The following is a 12,942-nucleotide window of genomic DNA, read 5'->3' as shown; positions in this document are numbered from 1 at the left end:
TGGATCCAGGTTGGTATTTCCATAAATTTTGGTATATAATATGCCCTAGTTTGGCCATGTTGAGAGAAAATGTAAGGTCATGATGACCGCCAAATCTAATCCCATTGGAATTTTTGTCACAAAAAATCACTTTACAAGTGGTAAAAAGGATGTCTTGGTAAAAAAATGATAACTTCAACTTAGGATATCATATTTTGGACTTCTTATAGTCATTAGAAAGATAATTCAGAGAGCTATAGTTTGGTATAGGTTTGACTCTATTATTTTTGCATTTTCTCATGTTCTATGAGCTCAAAAGTCATATGTTGTTTATTTTAAGAACATATTTGGACATAGCTTGAGCATAAAAAATCATACTTTGGACTTGAAATAGTCAATGAAAAGATGTTTTAGATCTCTACACATCATTTTATATTTGGTACAAGTTTGCCATGGTTTATCAGGTGATATATTGATCTGAACAGTTTATGATATATATTGACTATGGTAACTTTGCAAGTTTATGAAATTGTATATTTTGGAGATTTGAGATTTGATATCATTGTATACTCAGATTATATTTTAGATTGGTCTCATTATGATATGGTTATTAGTGTTTTTTTTTTGGTTATGTGTGATGACTTGTTGGGTCTACAAGTTGTGCAATATTATAAGCGGCCTATACTTATAGGTTGCATTTATGGATTGGATATGGGTTGTCTCTACCCATTAATCTTTTATTATAGATGTATATTCAAATTGGTGGCTTGGATTTCTATGCCCTTTTCCACATAATTTGGTGATTTGTCTTCATGTAGAAGGGACAAGGTGTTGTAATTAGGTACAATCGTGGTGGAGGATTGTGGTTGACTAGTTTATGCTAACAAGTTGGACACTTTGAAAGTTAGATTCTCAATTCATGAATGTGGTCATGGTGCCATAAATTTTGGGCATGACAAGATTTGATATATGTGTACTTCCTCTATGTTCATTGGTTTGGAATCCTAATTTGGTTATGGTGGTATATCTTCTTGCTTAAGGATCATGCTTACTCAATTTATTTTGAGGAGCATATAAAGTGCACTTTGAGTTCTATGATGGTTTGGTTGATTCTCATGGTTAGAGGATGATTTTTATGATAATGTCATGGATAACTTGGATACATGATGTAATGGAAGTTTGTGACAGTGATGAGGTGACACTGTAGGATTATTCCTAGTTTGGTTTGTACCTTCTTGGTTTGGAGATATTGGTTTCAATTGGTAATGATACTTTGGTTGTGTGTGTGTGTGTGTGTGTGTGTGTGTATAGAACTAGAGGATCTTATGTAGGAGATGGATTTTATGATGGCATAGTACCATAGTTGAGTGGGAGTTGTTGGCATGGATATATTTATTGAGTGTTTGCATATGTTAGAGGATGTCTTAGATCCTACTATTGCAAAAGCATCTTTGACATTTGAATGGTGTACTTGTTGGTGATGGTTATTTTCATGGTGTGTGGAGATGATTTCATCTTGAGGACTCATGAGGTTCTTGGTAAAGGTGTGGTTTATGCTTTCATTTGACATATTATCCTTGGTGTTATGATGCTTTCATTATTATGTCATGGTATACTCTTGATACACATTTAGATCATTTTTTTGTGTTTATGTTCTTGAGGCCATGGTTGGAAATTTTACATTGATCTTAGTTTAGTTTCTTGATATTGAGTATATTGATTATTTGTTGGATACTTCATGATATTGCTATGTTGCATTTGGAGTTGGCATGGTGATGAAGACACAACCTAAGAAAAAATTAACACAATAGGAAATGAGACTTTTATTATTAGAAATGATATGATATTGCATTTGTTATAGGAAAAATAGATTCCACTACATGTCATATGGGCTTACAATATTATTAGTTTATGGAGAAAAGCCCTTCTCATAGTACCTTCTCCCAAACTCCACAAAACTATCTTTACATCGCTAGAATTTACTCAAATAACCCAAATTAGGTTTAGGGTTAGGAATAAATTTTATAATATTCCATTTGGAAGCCACTTCCAAAATAGAAGGTTCTAGAATTCACATTAGAATTTGGTGCAAAATTAGAAGATTCCAGAAATGGTGTCCAACTTCTAGGAGGCAAAACTTTTGATCTGGGACTCTGATTGATGGACCATTTACATTTCTAGAAAGATCTCTAAGTGCTATATATTTATAAGAACCATATTTTCTTATCCCCCATTTTTATGTTCTGTACAATTCCATTTTGTGCCTCAAATCTAAGTTTGAAGCATTTTTAGGAGATCTTCAAGCAACATAAACTGCAATAACTTTCAAAATGTGAAACCTTTTGGCCTAATTATTTTTCTTGAGTTCTTGAAATTACAATTTAAACCATAACTTCAACTTACACACTCTAACTCAACATAATTATTTCTCCATTTCAAAATAACCCATTTTCTACACTGGTACATAACTCAAGGTGCTCAAGGACACTAACCTAAAAAAGTAATAATGGGGATATGAGACATGGAATCTCTATTTGGCCCAAATGGGTATTCAAAAATACAAACACACTAAGCATAAACTAACACTAAGCATATTTTTGGGTGATAGATGGTTGCCCTTATCTATTGGATGCTCTTGCATGAGACACCTAGGGTAAATTAAAAAGTGACCCTTTCAATTAGTAGTTGGTTGAGGAAAATCCAAATGGGAAGGCTCCACTTTGGATAACTAGATTAAATCTTCCATTGGTCATCCCTTCCATTTCACTAGGTACTCATACTGTATGTTTCTAGTACTCTTTCCCACATGACTATCTAGGATTTCCTCAATCTCCTCCTTCTCAAAAGTAGGAATAGGACATGGCTCAAGTATGAACCCCTCCACTACACCATCTTCATGATATCTTGTCAAGTGGGTAATATTGAAAATAGGGGACAAGAATTCTATTTGCAACTCCACCTCATATGCATTCTTGGGATCACGTTTCTTCAAAATCTCGAAGGGACCAAATTTCTTCATCTTCATCTTGTTTTAGGTGCCCAATAGAAATCATTCCTTCCTCAAGTACACCATAAAAAAATTCCAACTTGGAACTTCTTATGTCTCCTCTTTTGATCTTATTTATCATTATACTGCATATTCATCTTGGCAATATACGTACATACTTCCTCATAAAGGTTCTTGATATGTTCAACAAAGTATTCTACCTCAACACAAATCCTCCCTCCTTTCTCCATCTTACTAAGCTTTGGAACTATCCTTGGAGAACTCTCATACACAATTTGGAATGTTGACCTACCAGTACTCCTTTTCTTAGAATTATTGTAAGAAAATTCCGCCTCTTGTAGAATCAAATGCCATCCTTTGGTCTTATCTCTTACTAAACATCTCAAAAAATTACCCTAGCTTCTATGCACCACTTTAGTTTGTCCATCAATCTATGGATGATGTGCAAAACTGAACTTCAACTCCATCTTTAAGTTCTTCCAAAAAGTCATCTAGAAATACCCAATAAAATTTATATCTCTATCAGGAAAAATACTTTTTGGGAGACCATATAGCCTCACCACCTCTCTAAAAAACAAATTTGCAATATGAACCACATCATGGGTCTTATGACAAGGAATAGAACGAGTCATATTTGAAAATATGTCAACCACTACAAACACTAAATGACTACCCCATTGTGTCCTTGGCAACCCAAGAACAAAATCCATGCTCAAGGTTAACTTTAGTGGCAAATATTCACCATTTGGCAAATTTCTCTTATCGACCAATGTTGGTTTGGAAAATTTTTTCTACATATGTGGTATGGCGTGTCACCCCAAGTTTACCAAAAATAAGTCTAACCCCTGGGCCAATTTCCACAAGATTTATGGCATCAGATCTTCTTTTGAAAGGAAATAGCCAATAAATAAAAAATTGCACATGATAAATTAAACACATTTGCCTAGGATTTTCCAAAGCGAAACTTTTTGGATGGCCTCAATTTTCCCTTGGTCCACCAAAAATATGTGGATGCGTGTCGCACTCTAATTCAATTTTTCCAATTATATTATGCATGGTCATATAATGGACAAACCATATTTGCCTTGGGAATTCCAGAATACATATTTTTATTACACGAGCTTCATGAAATATTTTAAATACACTACAATATTCCCATAAAATTTTCCAAAAAATATTAGTATAAATACATTCATAGATCAGTAGGTTGTTTCAATTCCAGTCAATAACGAAGTCTCAAACTGTCAAGATCGTTCAATTTCTCAAACTGTCGAGATCATTCGAGTGGGTCATGTGTGCGATGACTGCATTCTAGCCAAAGGTGAGTAACTCAGACCCCTATCGGTATGTTCTCTATAATTTTAGTTCATTCTTATTTAGTAGATACAAATTATACTATTAGTGGTCAATTATCAACTGGGACCAATGACCAGTACCATCGAGTCATACAGTAACTAGGAAGACATAGAACATCTATATTTTATAGCGTAGGTTTTATAACCAATGAGTACTATATAGATAAATATATGTAATAGAATATATTGATTGCCACTTTTTGAACAACTTGAATTTTATGGCAGCCTATATTTCTTGGGAGATGTCAAACATGAACAAGGGTAAGAGTCCTACTAAAGATAGGTCAGCCAAGTGCACTTGCATAAGCTTGTTATCATGTTTTAGTGGCCAAAATTAGGAAGCTAAAACATCACAAGTACATTTACATGATTCTCAACCATAGCCTCTTCCAATTCCTCTGACACAAATTGAAGAAGTTGGCAAACTTGATATCTCTGATCATAATGAACTTGAAGAAGACATTCAGGTAAATACCTAGAGTAGCCAAGATCTTCAAGTCAATAACTAAAGTAGCCAGAATAATATAATAGACTTGGATGAGAGTTCCAAAGATGGTGATGGTGCACAATGAGGAAAGGGAAAAAGGAAATGCAATGCAAAAACTGATGCGAAATCCAAAAAAGATTAGAATTGGGATCTATTGATTAGGAATTTTCAAATAGAATGGGCCTCAAAGTATTCATTCATTGAACCTGTATGCAATCCAAAAGAAGGTGAGCCTCTGGTAGAATGCACAAGGATAAATAAAAAGGAAAAGAGGTTGCAACTAAAAATTGATACCCTAGAAAAGCATATGGGTAAAGTTTATGAGAAGAAAATCATAGATGGATTGGAAAAATTAGTGACAAGATGGAAAACCAAGGAGGAATGTCAACATGTTAAGAATGCACAAATCTTAAAATTTTAGGAGAAAATAAAGATGAATCCTATTGAAGTAAAAGGCTGAATTGATTCTCTTCTTGGAAAAGCAATGGAAGTTGAAGAAATGGGTAAAGTTCTTCAGTTAAGAGTTATCTTCTATATTTTAAGAAAAGGGTGTATCATGACCAACTGCCCATCATTGACTGGTTTATTACATTTTGTAAAAGATCACTATTTTTTGGGTAGTTACTGGTCAATAAAAAATGGATGGCCAGGATGGGAATGACCAAGTTGTCTTGCTGAGTTTGAAAAGGAAAATATCAAAGTAAAAATTAAAGAGACAAATTTGATTGCTTACCTTTAGATGAGGTGACAACAATAGACAATACTTCTTGGGTATGCATGCATGCCTATACTATACACAGTTTTGTCTGACAATGCAATCTACTAACTATTGTTAAAATGAAGGATAATTTGACAACAAAAAACACATTTGAACTAGTAAAGAGTTCTCTAATTGAATATGGAGGTTTATATAAAATGAGGATTGCCTAAAAGTTGGTGTGTGTTGGAGTAGATGGAGCTTTAGTAATGCAAGGCCACAAGAATGGTCTTATCACAAAGTTAAAATATTTTCTTGCACCTTACATTATTGGCATTCACTACATGGCCGATAGAATGAATATATCTTTTGAAATTATGAGAAACTCTCTAGAAATATACATTTGAAGTTTTACTCAAAGAGATCTATAGACACTTTTATCGAAGTCCTAAATGATTCAGGGAATTTCAACAATTTTCTAAGGGACTAACTAATGGGAGAAAGCTTCTTAAGGATAATGATATCACACGGATCTCTTTGGATGAACCAACTCAACAAGTTTTTTTTGAATATCCATCATTCCTTGGTACAATGGAGTCAACTCGTGATGATCACGGTGGTTAACAAAAAATGGTGAGCTACTTGAAAGGTTAAGTAATGTAGAGACACTCTTAACATTAGCAACCATTCTCCCTATGCTAGAGGAAATGAGAAATATAATGAATAAGATCCAACAAATATTTATATATATTATAGAATATAATACACTGCATAAAATGACATGCACGACCCTTGATAATCTCTATAGAAAGCCATATCCATTTTATGTGGATGAAAAACTTTCAGGGTGGATGAGAATCACAAATTTGGATAATCTTGATGATTTTTTAAAGATTGATGCAAAGGGGGAATTATGTGCCAATATACAAGGTGTTGAGATACTAATGCACTACTATGGAAGGCCTGTGTTGATGAGAAAAGGAAAGAAACCCACACAACCAATATTAACTATTACAAAGGAAGTGTTTGAATGGATTGTTGAGTCTGTAATGAATTTTATGAAAGATATTTCTTATTATCTTTCCTTAGATATTAGAGAAATATTGCCTCGACCTGAATTACTTGAATCAATGTGTATTGTGTTTCCCCATTATTGGAGTTTAAGAAGTCCTAAATATTTTAGAGATAAGTTATTGGTTTTGATGGATCAATTTTGAAAAAGAAATCAAATCAATGGGATAACTATAAATATAGTTTTAGATGAATCTCGTTAGAGAGAGAAGTTCTGTCATTTTTCCATTACAATGAAGGAACAATGTGATCTTATCTAGAATCCTAGAGAAGAAGGATCAGTAACCAAACTTTGGAGAAATCTAGCTTAGAGAAAAGTGTTGTGGGATTCAATATTAGACATTTTAAAATTTGTTGAATTATGTTTGACCATGATATTGTTAACTTTACAGTAATGTTTTTTATTAGTGACACATACTTATTCAAAAAGATAACATCTATCAAGCTTATTGTATAGTTAACAATGTTAACCAAGCATTTTAGGTTTTATTGAGTTCTACAATTACTACCAAATTCAAGGAACAATATTTAGTTTGCACTAAGTAGTTTCTACCAGGTTGGTGATCAGCAGTTTAAAATGAGCATGTTTGTGTATGTTGAGTTCTTCACTGCAAACCTATTTCATTAGTGCTTGCCGAGTTCATAGTTATAGTGACGTGAAACTAGTGTTGACTGAGCCACTCAATGTTAGCCAAGTGATTCAGTTTATACTGAGCTCATTGTGATAGCATTGACTAAGTATGTAGTGTGAATCAAGTGATTTAGTTCATATGCCAAGTTTCATAGTATTCATCGAGTCACCAGTGTAGATCGAGTTCAGACTACTTGTAAGTGATCAGTATGGATTGAGATTCTACATCTACCAAATGCATGATGATGTCAAGCATTAATAGTATATGCCAAGTATCAGAACCTCATTGAGCTAGTCTTTAGAACCTGAGTTCTTGCAATCAGATCGACTTTGTTTATTTTGTGTAAACTTGTATTGTAGTCAACTTTGTTGAATTGTAATTTGGATTGGTGTACATGTAATGAATTATATCACATCTAATATATAGTATGGAAGTAATGTAATAAGAAGAGAAGAACAAAAAGTGGGAAGTACAAAGGCTACAATAGTATAAGGAGAAACAAAGATTTATCTATCACAACCACTCAAAGGAATGTCATTCAACAAACCAAGTAGCAGATCAGAGATCAACCATTGTTTCATCCTAACAGGTGGATCAGTTAAATCCTTTCACAAGGTAGACTTAACAGTCTTTTTAAAATCTCTTTATCGAGTGCATACTTCATTGTATGTTTGTAAATCCTTTTGCAAGGTGGACCTAGTAGTCCTTATTACTCCTAATAGGGAAGACCATCATAAGTGATCATTATAAGCCTTAACAGGCCAACTTTATACTGCAGTACTAAAGCTTGTGGGTATCATCCCCACCCTAGTTTTACTTTCTATTTGGAAGGTTTCTGGGTCACCATATTGTGCGTCAAAAGTGTTATGAATGTTTTGATGCATTCATGTTTTCATACATGCAATTATATTAGAATATAGAAGAAGGATTAATTACTAATAAAGGATTAAGTTTTATAGGTTATTGATTCACCCCTCCCCTCTTAGTAACTTATCTTATCATGTATATTTCCAATAATTGGTATCAGAGCATTGTGGTTCTTAGGAAAGAAGTTTAACAACTTGAGCAAAGATAAGAGGTTATGGAGGTAATCAGACTTGATCAGGCTATTGACAATGAGAAGCTAGATTTGGAATTGGCTATTGGACAACTCAAGAAAGCAAAGGAATGACTCTCTCAATCCTTGAAAAGGAGAAAAGATCTTGCAATCTAGATAAATGACAAACTCTACTTTGAAGAAAGAATTGAAGACATACATTCAAGTAATTTAGATGAAGCCAATGAAGCAATCAAAGAACTATTAGAGAAAAATGGTAACCTTCAAGAAGAAGTAAGAAAACTAAGAAGAGAGCAAGAAATTTAAAATAAAGTCATGGAAGAGAAAAATAAAATGAAAGAACAGATAGAAGGAAAGAGCAATGAAATTCAACACCTATCCCTTTAGTAGGAAAACTTCATTAATCAACTCACCAAAGCAAATGAAGAAATCATGAATCTAAGATTAGAAAATGAAAGATTGTTGAATGACCTAAACATTGAAAAGAAAACCAATGAGAAGATGATGAAATCTCAAGTAGATATGGATTAATTGAGTGAGAAAAGACCTTTTAGACAAAACAGAAAAGCAAGAATTGGATATACAGAAGAAGGTGAATCATCCAAAAAAGGAACTCAAAAGAATCAAAGACCTACTTGTAGTCATTGTGGTAAAATATGCCATATATCAAACAAATGTTGGAGCAATGGGAAAGCCAAATTCAATGGAAAATGTTACAATTGCAATCAACATGGTCATAGAGCTAATGAATGCAAAGAGAAACCTAAATTTGAAGGCAAATGTCAAAAATGTAAGAAGCATGGGCACAAATCTTCAAAATGCACAACTAAGATATTGAACTCAACAGAACAGATTGTAAAAGCTATATTTGGTTGGAACTATAACACTTGGTGCAGATGTCATTACTGTGGAGAATTCAGACATATTGGAATTAATTGTGTAAAACATCACATGAGGACAAAAGACACTATCAGGAGATGTTTTATTTTTACAGAACTTGGTCATCTTGCAAAGAACTGTATGAATACGGGAAGAATTGAAAATGAAAATAAAGCCAAGGCTGATAACATCAGAAAGTAGATGAGACATCAATGGATTCCAAAATCTTCTGAGAATGCAAGTTCGAGTAATGATGAACATGTCATTCAAGAATTGGGTGACTCAAGCATTTCCACTTGATCTCTCATAAGGAGAAGTTGAACTAGTATTCTAAAGAAGACATCTCACATTAGTTCCAGTAAGTAGAATGAAAGATCCATATCAGCAAGGAAGATGCAAAGGGATCACCGAGCATTCAAGGAAATGCCAATCATTACCAAGTGAAGTCAGGTTGTAGACCCTAACGAGCAAGGTCAGGAGCTACTAATATTGTTATGTGGTCACCGAGTCATGGATGACTCTGCCAAGCTTAAGTGACAAGGAAGATGATGGTGAACATGAAAAAGATGAGGAAATTTATGATGAAGAAGTAACTCATTATGATAACATAGATGATAAGGAAAAAGAATATGAAAAGGAATCTACCAAGGAAGATCAACTGAAAGTTCAAAACACTAAGGAGACTGACCCAGAGAAAATTGCAGTAGTGGTCATAGCCTCACTTCCTAATTCTCTGAGCAAAGCATTGAAGACATCAAGCCCAGAGAAAGATATTGCAGGATTGATTGTGTCAAACATTGCAAATACTAGCACTTAATATTTTTATGCACCTGTTCAACTTAGTACTTCATTGACAGAAGTGATAAGCACTTCATCTACTAAGAAATCAACACTTCCTCCTCCATTAATTTTGATTACACAAGCTATTTTGTCAATGAGTGTAGTACCTACTTTTTTAGCCAATCTTACTATTTCTACCATTGTTTCCATTCCTAGCATGCAAATAATAAGTACAAAGATAGTTGAGACAAAGCCTCAACTGAGTACAAATTTTTTTAGTAAAGACAAAGAGAAAGAAGAGGAAATTAATCTTGATAAGGAGATTGTTATTCCAAATTGGAAAATCTCCAATCTTAATCTTGGTCAAATGCATATATTTGGAGAGCTACTTCAGAAGAAAGCTAAGCAATAGAGGCTTAGAGGAGAAAGAAATAAAGAATTTCAAGTGCTTGAAGATGCAAAGAATATTCTAGCAGAGGCAGTCAGCACAGAGGTTGACACTTCTCAACCAATTTTGGATTAGTTAGAAGAGGTAGTCCAGAAATTCAATGAAGATTTAAATAGACAGGAGAAATTGTTGCAGAGAGAGGAGAAGAAATTTGAGAATAAAGTTTTGGAGCTAATTGCACAAAAGATTACAATTCATCAAGTAGATCTATCTACTATTCTAAGGTCATTAGAGACCTCCTACAACAATGTGACTTCGTTATTTGGTAAACTTTGTGATACTTCAATTTTCACCAAGGAAATCAAAGATAAAATTTCAAACATTGATGAAGATCTAAAGGTAAGTATACAACAGGTACAACTTGACACGAGTTACAAATTTTCCCACTACGTAAAGATCATATTTTCAACTGATATGAGGTAGAATTGCCAAAAGAAGAAGCCAAAATAAGAGATAAATTGGTAAACATATAGGGCATGATTATCTCAAACATGGATGCATTGCAAAAACATATTGCACATGCTAAAACCCTCATCCATGATAATAACTTCTCAATTGCAAATCACATGACAGAACTTTCAACAGAAGTTCAAGTTGCATTGCACACATGCAAGGTGTTGCAAGAAAATTGGGACAAGAGAATGGCGCTAATTCTAAAGGTACATTTAGTTTTCTTGTCACATTTTGGCATTACTATATAGTATACATTATACATCTTTGGGATTAATGTCAAAAAGGGGGAGAAGATGTATATTGTAAAGAGGAGAAGATATAATATAAGATGTAGTATACATAAATGGGGAGAAAGTGTATATATCAGATGTGAAAAGATGTAAAGTATGTATATATATATATATGTGTGTGTGTGTGTGTGTGTGATGCAGGAGCATCCAGAGGTATAAGGGCAATCCTGTGTCACCCAAAAAAATGTACTTAGAGTTAGTTTCTATTTCATGTGTTTTCATTTTTGGACACCCATTTGGGTCAAATAAAGGTTCCAACTCTCACAGTTCAACTATCAGTGTGCTAGAAAATCCTAAAAAAATAGGAGCATGCAATTTGGCCATCATTTTGGTGACCTAGAAGGTGTGAATTGGCTAGATGAATGTAATTGTGATTTAGAGCATTCCAGAAAAAGAATTAGGTCAAAAGGCCCCACGGTTTGAGAGTTATTGCAATTTTTTGAGTTTTGGAGACCTCCTAAGAATGCTTCAAAGTCAGGTTAGGGGCATTAAATGACCTCAAAAAGGGCCAAAAATGGGGGACAAGTGAAGCTTGTCCATAGGGCTATAGAGCGCTTCGAGAGCTTTTTGAAAAAGTAAACGGTTCATCAATCGGAGCTACGGTTCAAAAGTTACGCCTCCCGAAAGTTTGGTTACCATTTTTGTATTCTTCTAGATTTGCACTGACTTCTAACACAGCTTCTGGAACCTTCTATTTGGTCGGTGGATGCCTACTAGCACTTTCTAGAATGTATTCCTAGTCCTTAACCCTCCGGGGTCTATTTAAGGAGATTTCTGGCATTGTAAAAGGCAGTTCGGAGTGGAGTTTGAGAGGAGGTACTAAAAGGAGAAATTATCTCCAGATTTATGCTATTGTAAGCCCTTAGGGCATGTTTTGAAGTTTATTTTCCTGTAATGTTGTACTTGCTTATTTTCTCAGTTAATATAATTTTCCCTTTTCTGTTGTGTCCATTTTATTCTTGGGTTGTGTCCCCATCAGTGTGTGTGTGTGTGTGTTTGTGTGTGGGGGAGCATTATCATATCATATATGTACAGATACTTAGAGAAACATCTCTTATAAAATTAATTTTGAAAAATCCCAAAAACAAAGTACTCTATTGAGTTGGAGACACAAATGATGAATAAAAGGTGTTCTTGGACTTTTTGAATTCAGTTTTGATTGATAAGTTTTTTTGTCACTAATACCAAAGGGGGAGATTGTTGACTTTATAGTCATGTTTATTATTAATAACATACACTTATTCAAATAGATAGTATCTACCAAGCTTATTGTATAGTTAACAATGTTAACCAAGTGTTTCAGGCTTTATCGAGTTCTACAGTTGCTATTGAGTTCAAGGAATAGTATTTAGTTTGCATCGAGTAGTTTCTACCAAGTTGGTGATCATCAGTGTAATTCGAGCATCTCAGTGTATGCCGAGTTCCTTAGTGTAAACCAAGTTCATTAGTGCTTATCAAGTTCATAGTTACAATGATGTGAATCTAGTGTTGACTAAGCCACTCAGTGTTAACCAATTGATTCAATTTATATCAAGCTCATTGTGATAGCGTTGACCGAGCTATGCAGTGTGAATCAAATGATTCAATTTATATGTCAAGTTTCATAGTATTCACTGGGTCACTAGTGCAAACTGAGTTCAAACTACTTGGAAGTGAACAATATGGACCGAGATTCTATGTTTATCGAATGCATGATGATGTTGAGAATTGATAGTAGATGTCGAGTATTAGAACCTCACTGAGCTAGTCTTCAAAACCCAAGTTCTTGTAGTTGGGCTGACTTTAAGTAGTTTGTGTAAACTTGTAT

The sequence above is a fragment of the Cupressus sempervirens genome, chromosome 6 (assembly GCF_028749045.1).
Source record: "Cupressus sempervirens isolate cs-2001-9-10 chromosome 6, ASM2874904v1, whole genome shotgun sequence".
In the NCBI taxonomy this organism is placed as follows: Eukaryota; Viridiplantae; Streptophyta; class Pinopsida; order Cupressales; family Cupressaceae; genus Cupressus; species Cupressus sempervirens.
The sequence above is the reverse complement of the archived record's forward strand: the minus strand, read 5'-3'. Positions refer to the sequence as shown.